Raw genomic sequence first — 12774 nt, 5'->3', positions numbered from 1 at the left:
CCTGAAGCAAAGTTCTTAACCCGAGGTACTATTTCTGGGTTAGCGGAGTCTGTAACCTGAAGTGTCTGTAACCTGAAGCGTCTGTAACCCGAGGCACCACTGTAATGTGTTCTGAAGGCAGCTGGACAGAAGTCAAACTTTGGTCACTTCCAAACGACCTGTTTATTGATCCTGATCCGTTTGCACAAATTTCTCAGGGAGGTTGGACAATGCTGATTATTGAACATTTGTTTGGATTTGGCTGCAATGAGGTTATATGATGATACATCAAGCAAGTATCATTTCCTTTTCATATCACTTTCATTATTTAAATGGGCTACAGTGTTAGACCAGGGCTGGATCTATATGGATATAAAAAAAAACACTACAGGAAAAAAAGCTATAAAAGCTCTCAAAGCAAAATTGTGTCGCTGGCAACTCCTCCTACTGCTGCAGAGGGAAAGGATGAGGGAAGCATCACCCAGACAGTGGATGCAGTAGGAGGAGGAGGGGGCTGAGTGCCAAAGAGGAAGAGCCACCAGCCATTGAAGATGGGCTGCTGCCACATTCAACTCCACCCATGGCTCCTCCCTGTGTCACAAGGATGCCATGTGTGTGTCATGCCCTCCCGCACGGCAATCTTCTGCTCAAGTTGCTGTGTCTGACTGTGGGCCAGCTGCCATATCTCAGACTAATTGTTGTTGTTTAATCGTTTAGCCGTGTCTGACTCTTCGTGACCCCATGAACCAGAGCACGCCAGGCACTTCTGTCTTCCACTGCCTCCCGCAGTTTAGTCAAACTCATGCTGGTAGCTTCGAGAACACTATCCAACCATCTCATCCTCTGTCATCCCCTTCTCATTGTGCCCTCAATCTTTCCCAACATCAGGGTCTTTTCCAGGGAGTCTTCTCTTCTCATGAGGTGGCCAAAGTATTGGAGCCTCAGCTTCAGGATCTGTCCTTCCAGTGAGCACTCAGGGCTGATTTCCTTAAGAATGGATAGGTTTGATCTTCTTGTAGTCCATGGGACTCTCAAGAGTCTCCTCCAGCACCATAATTCAAAAGCATCAATTCTTCGGTGGTCAGCCTTCTTTATGGTCCAGCTCTCACTTCCATACATCACTACTGGGAAACCATAGCTTTAACTATATGGACATTTGTTGGCACTGCTTTGCCGTGGCGAAGGGGCTTGAATAACTCAGAGAAGCTATGAACTATGCCGAGCAGGGCACCCAAGATGGACAAGTCATAAAGGTAAAGGTACCCCTGCCTGTACGGGCCAGTCTTGACAGACTCTGGGGTTGTGCGCCCATCTCACTTAAGAGGCCAGGGGCCAGCGCTGTCCGGAGACACTTCCGGGTCACGTGGCCAGCGTGACATCGCTGCTCTGGCGAGCCAGAGCCGCACACGGAAACGCCGTTTACCTTCCCGCTGGTAAGCGGTCCCTATTTATCTACTTGCACCCGGAGGTGCTTTCGAACTGCTAGGTTGGCAGGCGCTGGGACCGAGCAGCGGGAGCGCACCCCGCCGCAGGGATTCGAACCGCCGACCTTTCGATCGGCAAGTCCTAGGCGCTGAGGCTTTAACCCACAGCGCCACCTGCGTCATAGTGGAGAGTTTTGACCAAACGTGATCTACCTTGAGGAGGAACCGGCAAGCCACTCCCGTATCCCTGCCAAGAAAACTCCATGGACAAAGACAACAGGCATATCTCAGACTAATGTGAGAATAAAACAGACATATCTCAGACCTATATGTGAGAATAAAACAAGTTCCTTGGAAAGTCGATGGGATACACACCAGGTACATAGATGTTATGAAATCCATCAGACTTTGCTTTCAGAGCTACAAATGCGAGCCCATTAGTGTAAATGAGAAAGTCGGCACGCGCATTGTTTCGAGCAATTTGTTCAATCTTTGGTGTAAACAAATTTGCAGTGCTAATTGTTTCAAGTAAGCAAATTGCATGTGCTCCTCGTCAAATTCTGCTTTTGTCTTTTCGCAGGAGAGAATTGGGTAAATAAAGTGTACTTTGTTTGATTAAACAAATCTATGGGATTTGATTTAAATGTGGTGAATGATTAAGTATGCTAACTCTGTGGGATTTGATTTAAATGTGGTGAATGTTTAAGTATGCTAAATGGATGGCAGAACTATGAATCTTCCATCAATCCCAGGAAGATCAGTGTGGGCACAGACGAAAACCACAAGCAAACAGGAGTTGTCTGAACTGCCTTTTTTTGCTAAGCCGAACAACTTTGTGTATGGTTTTTGCAATGCCTCTTTGTCAGTTACCCTATTTGTGACTAATATTCTTTCACTCCCCACTTCCTTGGAGAACCCTTTCACATGGGTCAGTTTTCTTGTGAGGAATAAGCTTTGGACTGGATTCCTTTAACAGGTGTATAGCTTAAGTATCAGAGAAACAGATAGATAATTAGACAGACATTTTGTTTTCAAACCAGCACCTGTTTCCAAGAAGCATTCTCATGGAGTCTCAATGTATTTTTATTAGCAGATACATGTAAAAACAGATTTGCTGGCTCAAATCAAATTCTCTCCTCTATCCCAGTGCTTCTGAAAATAAATTCCCTCGTGGACCACTTGAAAATTGCTGAGGGTTTTGGTGGGAAACTTAATATTTTTTTCTGCCCATTTCAGCTATTGTAATATGCTAGGCTAGATATTGTATCACTTTGAATTGTATTTTTGTTGTTTGTTTTATTTCTTATATACGAAATTTATTGTACTGCAATGTAAGAAATAAAAGAAACAATAAACATACAATTTAAAACCAATATGAATATTTAAAGCAGACAAGTCGAGGACCACCTGAATGAAACGCATGGACCACTGGTGGTCCACAGACCACAATTTTGGAACTCCTGCTCTACTTTCCTATCCAGCTACTAGGCACCAGCCATCAAAAGCTATTAATGCTTCATTCCTCAGGTATCTTCTAACCATCAGTGCCCACAGAAGAAACTAAAAGAGAAAACCTGAAACGAAACAGTCCTGACCTGATGATCATTGCAACAATATTTAACGCTTCCCAGGTAGGCTTCCATTTTGTCATTCAGATTTAATTCTCACTATACTGCCGCAAAGGAGTTTAATTAAAACCACTAATTAATCATTCAGTTGTCCTGATGCACAACTGGCAGTTAGCTTGATTTGCCATGGCACATATTTGATTGATGGGCAACATGGCGAGAAGTAACTCAGATGCATAAAATGACTTTGCGTGTGGCAAAACTTTTTTTGGCGGGGCGTGGAGGTCAAATGTGCATTGTTTTATGATGTTCTAAGTCACTGTGTTAGCAAGCCTTGAAAATCGTGTTTGCATTTTATTTATTTATTTTTTTAAAGCCCTAGTCAGAAATAATTTTCTTCCAAATGGAATCTTGGTTAAAATTGACTTAAGTCCCATTTGAAATTAAGCTCTTCAGGATTCTTTAGTAGCTCAGTCCTGGAAAGGTAGTCTATAGATGTGTGTGTGTGTGTTTATGCAAGTGTTGTTCTTGGATTCCATTGAATATGATCACGTATGAGGGCGAGAGGCACAACTCCACTGGTTCATAAATTTTAAACTTGAAGAGACAGTTCAAACTACCTTGCCCGCCCTCCTGTAGACAGGTCATTTAATTTCCTCTAGTTATTTCTCTTATTGAGCCCACCGACGTATCCGTGGCTAACATGTGTCTTATTTGGAATAATTTATTTTCACAATGGAAGGTTCCTGTTGTTTGCAAAATGCATTATTCATCTTGCGTTTCGGCAGTGACAAAGCCGTGCCATGATAGCCGTTTGTGAGATAAAAGTAAATACATGTGCTTGGAATTTTTAAAGGGAAGTCTTTTCCACCTCCCTTCCTTTTCGGAATTATCGTGAAGTTTAACAGGACTGCTGTTTCAAAGGCATGGCACAGAAGTTCAAGTGGGTCTCATTTGCAACAGGGGTGGGGCAGTGGGCAGAATATACCCACACCTGTACCTTCTTTGAGGGATTAAGGGGGCTGTATGCTAATGAACAATAGAGCCATATTTATACCACATAGCAGAATGAAGTGAGGGATAGAGGAATGGAGACAAGGTTCAGTGCATTAATGAGGGCATGTAAGAGTTTAATTGCTGACACAAACGTGTAAGTACAGAGTAGGAAAGCTAAGAAGGTTAAGAAGAACAGGATATTATCTTCTACAACTATTTAGAGGAACCAAGGGGATAAGGTTAATGTAGTGTAGAGCCACTTTAAAAATGAAGGAGATGAGACCTTGGTGTAGGATGTAAAATGCAGGGGAAAGTGGAAAACATTCTCTAAGGTGCTCTTAATCTATGAGTAAAAGTTTGCAGGTTAAGGGTTATTGGAGCCCAAGGTAATTATGACCAATTTTCAATAGAATATTCATCATTACATATTCAGTAATCCCTGCTGTCCCCGACACTGATGATATCAGACTTGGGATCCGAAGCGCAACAAGCATATCGTCATTCGACTGATTACAATGAGAGTTGGAAATACCTGAGAGCAGAAACAGGACCAGGCGAAATTTTGAACCAGTCCTCATTTAAAGGTGAGGCTACCTAATCTACTCATTCTGACAAAAAATATGTGCCATGAAACACAGTCGCCTATTGAAATTTGCACTTATCTGAATTTTGCCATGCCAAGTAATGTGTAAGAAAATGCACATACTAGGGTAAGGTGTGCATCAGAATGCATATACAGTGGTACCTTGGTTCTCATACTTAATCTGTTCCAGAAGTCCTTTCCAAAACCAAAGCGTTCCAAGACCAAGATGCGCTTTCCCATAGAAAGTAATGCAAAATGGATTAATCCGTTCCAGACTTTTAAAAACAATCCCTAAAACAGCAACTTAACATGAATTTTACTATCTAACGAGACCATTGATCCATAAAATGAAAGCAATAATCAATGAACTGTACTATAAAATAAATAAGACAGTATTGTAGATGATTAAAATTACAATTTTTTTCTTACCTGCACTGATGATAGTCATTGTTTGGATGGGGGGCTCTTATCCATCTCCACAGTCACACAATCAATCAATCAATCAATCAATCAATCAATCAATCAGTAGCTGAACTGGGTTCCACACAGTCACAAAATTAATTGAAAAAGCCTCAAAAACAGAAACACAGAATAAATTGAATAAATTGGGGGTGGGGGGTGGGGAGCGCCAAACTTCATCCGTTCCGGAAGTGTGCTTGACTTCCGAAATGTTTGAAAACCAAGGCACAGCTTCTGATTGGTGCAGGTGCCCCAGAAACAATAGCCAACAGCCGCATCGGATGTTCGGCTTCCAAAAAACATTCAAAAACCGAAACACTTACTTCTGGGTTTTTAGTGTTTGACAACCAAGGTACCACTGTTATTCATGACAGCAGCATACAAAGACTGTCATCATTACCTCTTGCTGTGGAAAACCGATTAAGCAAAAATAATTGGCTATTACATCTGCAGCCCCTGCTCTTGAGGAGGCTCATTGGTGCTTTCCCGAACTTTTGATGAGTGGTTTGTCACATCAAATAGGTGGCCCCTATACCCACATCCCTTTTCCCCTTTGTCCTGCCTCTCAACACAATTTTGCTTCTTGCAGCCCAAAGTATTGCTGCTAATTGCAGCATGCCGAAGGCACATTCAAACCGTTTGGCGGCGCTATTCTTTCAGGATCTCTCAACATGTAGGAAATTAATTACCTTGGAGACTGAAACCACAGTATATACAGCCTGTCATAAAGGCCTGTACTTTTCATTGGACTAGTAGGATAGGGTTGCCACATTTCAAAAAGTGAAAATCCAGACACAAAAGTTGTTGCTCTTTTTTTTTTTTTTGCAAAATCTCAAAAAAGAAGTTTTTGAGCTATTTTTAAGGTAATTTGCCAAGAGGTAATTTTAAGGTAATTTGCCACTTCCACGATTTCTACCCAGACACGGTTTCCGGTGGCCGAATCCCAGCTATGTCTAGGAAGTTCCGGACATATGGCAACCCTATACTAGGACAGACTCTGCCTGCTTTAGGTGTACTGCCAACGCTGTTGTCTAATCACTTACTTGACTGAGGTGGTCTTGAGTGTGTTCAAGTACCCCAGGAGGTTGGTACTGAGCATAGGAGCCAACTCTTAGAGGCTGACATCCCTTCAGGTCCACTAATCAGTGCTATTTTTCTTGAAAAAGAAGTGCTGGAACTCATCATGAACAATTTCTCTTAGAATGGCCATGGCACTCACCTGAGTTGACGTACCAGAACTCACCTGAGAGGATCTGGAACCCTCACAGGTGCTGGAACTGTATGCCAGAGAGTTCCCCCTGAAAAAAGCCCTGCCCCCAATAAAATATTTGAGGGGTCTGGGGGACCACAAAATTGATGCTGTGATTGATTATGTGGGGTAGGGCTTACCTCCCTCCTCCTGTTTGATTCAAGTTGGCACCCCTGGTCCTGGGAGGCTTCAATGCCAAGGCCACATTGACTGGGCCAGCTTGAGACTTCATGGCCTTCATGACAACAATGAGGCTGTCACAATTTGTCATCTGTCACAATGCAGAAGGCATAACCTTGATTTGGTCTTTACCTCAGGGTGTGAAGGGGATATGGAGCAGGCATTTTAAAGTAAAGGACCATTAGGTCCAGTCGTGACCGACTCTGGGGTTGCGGCGCTCATCTCGCTTTATTGGCCAAGGGAGCCGGTGTACAGCTTCTGGATCATGTGGCCAGCATGACAAAGCCGCAGGAGCTGGGACCGAGCAACAGGAGCTCACCCCGTCGTGGGGATTCGAACCGCTGACCTTCTGATTGGCAAGTCCTAGGCTCTGTGGTTTAACTCACAGCACCACCCGCGTCCCACGTTTTTGTTTTAAAACGATGTAAAACCATTCCAGTGGGCGGCTGCTGCTACTGTGGCTTAGGGAAGACGTTTTTCATGCCTTGTAGACTGGGTGAAGTGCCCTAGAGATCATTGAGCAAATAAGGAGCAAGATCTGTTTGAAACACAGGCCACTTCCTACCAACAGTACCTCAAAGAGCTGTGTGTGCAGGGAGTGCACTTAAAAACGCAGCAACTAAGCATGGCATTATTGTCCGTTTCTGTCACTTGGTGGCACTGGGCTTAGTCGTCTCCAACTAAGCAGTTTCTTATTCTGTTCTTGCTGCAGAATGAGGGAGTTTTCATTCCAAGGCAATCACAGCAACACACACGACTTTAATTGGAAAATAAGCACCTTCTAGCGACAGCCATGTTTGGAACAAGAGGGCTGTCTCCCATTCAGGGGTTCAAATTGGGAATCTGCTCTGGAATGCAGGATATTTTCAGTCCCATGTTTTATAATGGAAGGAATCGCCACGAGCAGAAGCAGAAAAAATATTTGTAGAATTTTTTTATAAATCTACAAACAAATATGACGAGTCCGTAGCACATGAAAATCAGTGAATTGCAAAAGAGTCTACCTGGGGACCAGCGACAGTAGGGAGAATTGATATTCGGGTGACCAGGAAAGCAATCAAGGAGCTGGGAAACCTCTGACTCATAGGTCCCCCTCTCCATGAATTTACAGAGTGGTCTTAACTTAAGCAAGAAATTATTTCACACCGACATCTGCACACCTCTATCACACTGCAATAAGGAGATAGTAAATGTCTGTCCCCACAGAATTGTTATAAAGCTTTTTATTTTTAGAAAAAGGGATTCTGGACCAGATGGATTCTTAGTCTGATCCACCAGTACTACTGAACCAAGTAGCTGTAATTCAAAGTGGTGTTCAAACCCAATGGAAACAACTCAATATTTATTTATTTGTCTATTCGTTTATTTCAAATCTTGCTCGCTCATTCCTTTGGAACTGGCAGCTTGGGGTGTTTATTTCCACATTTTGTACCCAATCTTTGCATAAGCTTACATCTAACAAAAAAGTGTCTTTTAAAAGTGCCAGAATCATACTGGTATTCAAAAGCATACTGCCTCCAAGCAGTTGCCAAATGTTCCAAATGACCAGTACCCTGGAGTTATGATTTGTGTTGTTCTGAGCATTCAAAGCAAGCTGCATTCTAACTGCCTCAGAACTCCAAGGAGCAGTTGCTACAGTGCTCAGACCAGCTTCAGTCTTCTCAGGTCTTCTCTGAGGTCAGACACGCCATAGAGAAAGCCCTGAAAAAAAGCTCTTGTGTACCAGAGGCTGGCTAAAGAACTGATTTCCTGTAGGTGCATATATGCAGCACTCCTCAGTTCCCCACCAACATAGCAGTGTTTTCTCAGATAAGAAGAAATTGACTTGTAGTTCCTTTTGTCCTGTCTGAGAGCCAGTTGGTAGGCTTTTGACATGTGTGTGTGTGTGTGTGTGTGTGAGAGAGAGAGAGAGAGAGAGAGAGAATGAGGACTAAAGTCAGAAAGGATTCTTTCCTGAACAGGAACAGTAGCTGGTTGGTCTGTTGCACCAAACTTTCTTTCAAGGGTAGAATGTGTAACTTTGGTTGGACCTGACATTTTAACAATGGAGAGGGAAGGGAGGGGAGCATAGGAATGCAGAGGAGTGGACAAGTCAAGAGCCCCCTTATCTGCATGAAGGGGGTCCATGCAACAAAAGGAGTTGTGCAGTTGTACAATTTCTTCACCCCTGGGGAAGTCTGATTCCTGGTACCTAGGATTACAGGTTGAGCAGACTTTTCCATTCCTACATCTCAAGGGGCAAAATGCAGAATTCGCCCTAGAACGATGGCATTGTTTTAGCTGCAGATCACTATTTGCTCAAACTTTAGGAGATGTCCATATGATACTGTGCCTAAGTATGTAATGGCTATCTTTCATCTGTGTTTTTCTCCAGCATGCCTTCTTTCGCCAGCCTTCCCAGGACCAAAGCTAAAGTTCCACCCCAGGCACATTATGGCTCCTTTCAATTATGGCTGTTGTGCAGGGTATCCTGTTTTCAGCTGGGTGCCTTTGTCCTGGCTCTTATCTGCTGCATTATGAGCATCTGCTCCACAGCCAATATTGAATGGAGAGTGTGGCAGGTTGAGAACATCCTGGGCAGCAACAAACCTGACATTGTAGGGATTGGCATCTGGGGGTGCCTGTTCCATGTGTAGAATTACAAGGAAGATAATCAACATTATATGCATACCATTAAACGATGAGGAGTCCCTACCCTCTGAAATCATCCTTGCCCAGGACTTGATGCCATTGGCCTCAATTGCCAATGCGGTGACTGTTTTTCGTATGGCCTTTGCACCATATAACATCTTTAAGCCTGGAAAACACAATGATTTCATTGCTACCTTCTTTTCCATTGGAGCAATTATGGACTTGGCAGCAGGTACATTTGTATATGCCTGTTGTCTTTGTCCATGGAGTTTTCTTGGCAGGGATACGGGAGTGGCTTGCCAGTTCCTGATCCAGGTGGATCACGTTTGGTCAAAACTCTCCACTATGACCTGTCCATCTTGGGTGCCCTGCACGGCATAGTTCATAGCTTCTCTGAGTTCTTCAAGCCCCTTCGCCACAGCAAGGCAGTGATCTATGAAGGGATCCATGAAGTGAGAGCTGGACCATAAAGAAGGCTGATGGCCGAAAAATTGATGCTTTTGAATTATGGTGCTGGAGGAGACTCTTGAGAGTCCCATGGACTGCAAGAAGATCAAACCTATCCATTCTTAAGGAAATCAGCCCTGAGTGCTCACTGGAAGGACAGATCCTGAAGCTGAGGCTCCAATACTTTGGCCACCTCATGAGAAGACTCCCTGGAAAAGACCCTGATGTTGGGAAAGATGGAGGGCACAAGGAGATGGGGACAACAGAGGACGAGATGGTTGGACAGTGTTCTTGAAGCTACCAGCATGAGTTTGACCAAACTGCGGGAGGCAGTGGAAGACAGGAGTGCCTGGCGTGCTCTGGTCCATGGGGTCACGAAGTCGGACACAACTAAACGACTAAACAACAACAACATTTGTACTTATTTCCATTTCGTGAAATCTGCATTCTATATTAACAAAGGAAAGAATTCAGTGCCTCCTATTCTAACAGAACAACATGTTGGAATTTCTGTCTATGTGGGGCTTATTGCTGCAGTTTCACAGCGCTTAAGTGTGAAACTTAAGAATATTTTTGGGAAATGAGTGAAATAAACACTTCAAAGGAAAAATTTGTAAATGACCCAGAAAGTGTTAGACACTGAAAACCCAACTATGAGGCTGAAATGCAGGTAGTATTACTCTTCTATGTCCCATCCAGCGAATGCAATGGCTCTCTCTACCCTTTTATATCTTTGATTCTTCTCCTCCAGCCTCACCTTCCCACCCACTTTCCTGTCTTTCCCTCCACAGCATCCCACAAGGAAGGCGCATGCCCGGTCTGAATCTAACCCAAGGAAATTAACCCATCCTTAAAGGGGGAAAAAAAAAAAAAACTATTTAAAAAGCCTGAGTAGAAGATCCTTCGTTCCCACACCATCTGGATTGGGATACTGGCATGGGGCTTCCAATTGTGGCTTGGATCTAGGCTGAGCTTCTTATGGCCGCAGTTTGCATTGGGGAAAAGGCCTTCTAACAGTGGTGCCCCGTAAGACAAATGCCTCGCAAGACGGAAAACCCGCTAGACGAAAGGGTTTTCCGTTTTGGAGGTGCTTCGCAAAACAAATTTCCTATGGGCTTGCTTCGCAAGACGAAAATGTCTTGCGAGTTCCTGCGGGTTTTTTTTCCTCCCCCCCTTTTTTCTAAGCCGCTAAGCCGCTTATCTGCTTATCTGCTAAGCCGATAAGCTGCTAAAAGCTGATAATAGCGCTAATCCGCTAAGCCGTCAATGGGCTTGCTTCGCAAGACGAAAAAACCGCTACACGAAGAGACTCGCGGAACGGATTAATTTCATCTTGCGAGGCACCACTGTACCCAAACCAGGGGGTCCTGACCAGTGCTTTTTTTAAAAAAAATGTTTCGGGGTACTCTCACTTTGACTCAAGAAAATCACCATTTTATAGTTCAAATAGGGAAAAATAAATACAGTAAATGGACAAAAAGTACAAAGATTCACAAGATGTTTAGGTGTATGCATACCCCTGTGCCCCCCCCCGAAAAAAAAAGCACTGGTCCTGACCCAAATTGGAACCCCAGCCCCAGCCAGAAAGCTATGAATGAAAAAGTATGCAACACAAGGGGCTGTGCTCTTGCTCGCTTGCTCACCAAACCTCTGCCATCCACACCATTAGCACCCTAGACTTTTTACTTTTCACCCTATGCAATTACTAAGCTTGCTTTTGACCTTTTCAATCTCATTTATAAAGCTACGTTCTTCTATTCTGCAGTTCTGTTTTGCCCTGGTTTTCACCTTCACAGTGCAGCTCTCTTTAGAGCATTTATAGTTCATCATCTCAATCCTGGCCTTGCACAAAGTCAGGGTGGAAATGGTGGTTTTAAGTAGCAGTGGTGTGAATAAAATAGGGATGCGGGAACTCGGGACATTCTTTTTCTAAACGTAGGAGTAATAGCAGCGATGGGTAGGACACAGAAGCGAATACCAAAAAGTTAACACAACAGAGCCTTTCCAAACTTCCTTCTCGTTGTACACAAACCTTGTATAAAGGGCCACATCTCCTGCTCTCTACTCAAAGCTCTGCCATTTTTTAAATCTCTCCGTTTCTCTCCACAACCAGACTGTTTAAATCAGCCACTTCCCCACTTTCAGTGTCTCTCCCTTTTGGCTATACAGTGGTACCTCGGGTTAAGAACTTAATTCATTATGGAGGTCTGTTCTTAACCTGAAGCACCACTTTAGCTAATGGTGCCTCCTGTTGCTGCTGCGCCACCACTGTACGATTTCTGTTCTCATCCTGAATTAAAGTTCTTAACCTGAGGTACTATTTCTGGGTTAGCGGAGTCTGTAACCTGAAGCGTATGTAACCCGAGGTACCACTGTACTCAAAACTTCTTCTTCCATTCCTGTCTCACGTTACAAGATAAAGGATGCAGAGACCTCAAATATTCCAACTGTATTAATACAGTGTGTATTAAGGTACTTTACCTTGGCCATTGCTTAAAACTGTCATTTTCCTTTCAGCTCTATTTCTGTTCTAAACCACTTTTCTCCTCACCATCACCAGGCCATTGGTGGTACTGGGCAGCCTGTCTTCTCTATGGCTCCCCTATACTGCTCCTACTTCATGCAAATCCAGGACTGTGATGCAGCACTGCAAATGGCGGCTGCGTGACGACAGGCATACAATTTTATGTATATAGCAAGAAATGCCAGGTATGTTTTGTGCATTTAAATGCATATCTGAGGGACAGAGTACAGCTGTGTTTTAAATGGAATATGTGCTAGGGTGTTTATTCATATATGCACCTTCATCCATCCGCTATATGGAAGTATATTGGGGTACACCTTCCATGAAACAATGCAATGTGGACAAGACTGAATCTGCAGTCTGATATGCATTTGGATGCACATCCAATTTATGAATGCAGTTCTAACTATATAAACTGCATACCATACAAACCATTGGTCCATTTCTCTCACTACCATGTAATTGGACTGACAGTGATGTTCTTGGGCAACACTGCTGTCAGGGGCTCAGGAGCAGAAGCACAGGGAAGAGGGGAGATGGAGAGCGAAGGGGAAGAATCTGAGGGCAGCGTAGAAGAAGATGACAGTGGCCCGAGAGATTCCATGAGCCTCTCCAGCGAATCGGAAGATTCACAGAAGGGGGCGCCAGTGGCCAGGGCAAGGGGATTCCCAAGGGGGACACTCCAGGAGCAAGGGGCCAGCAGGGACTCCCAGAGTAGCAGTTGGAAATCAGGA

General features: G+C 43.9%; 1 long non-coding RNA gene across 1 annotated transcript; it reads right to left on the bottom strand.

The window, feature by feature from the left end:
* Positions 1-2765: 2765 nt before the first annotated feature.
* On the bottom strand, positions 2766-6492 carry LOC307214415. The gene is made up of 2 exons (XR_013838058.1): positions 6253-6492; positions 2766-5121 (listed from the first exon to the last, which is right to left on the bottom strand). It is a non-coding gene; the product is annotated as an uncharacterized lncRNA (long non-coding RNA).
* Positions 6493-12774: the final 6282 nt, after the last annotated feature.

Source organism: Podarcis cretensis (genome assembly GCF_951804945.1).
Source record: "Podarcis cretensis genome assembly, chromosome: 4".
NCBI lineage: Eukaryota > Metazoa > Chordata > Lepidosauria > Squamata > Lacertidae > Podarcis > Podarcis cretensis.
Note: the sequence above shows the minus strand (reverse complement) of the source record. Positions and strands in the feature narration are given on the sequence as shown.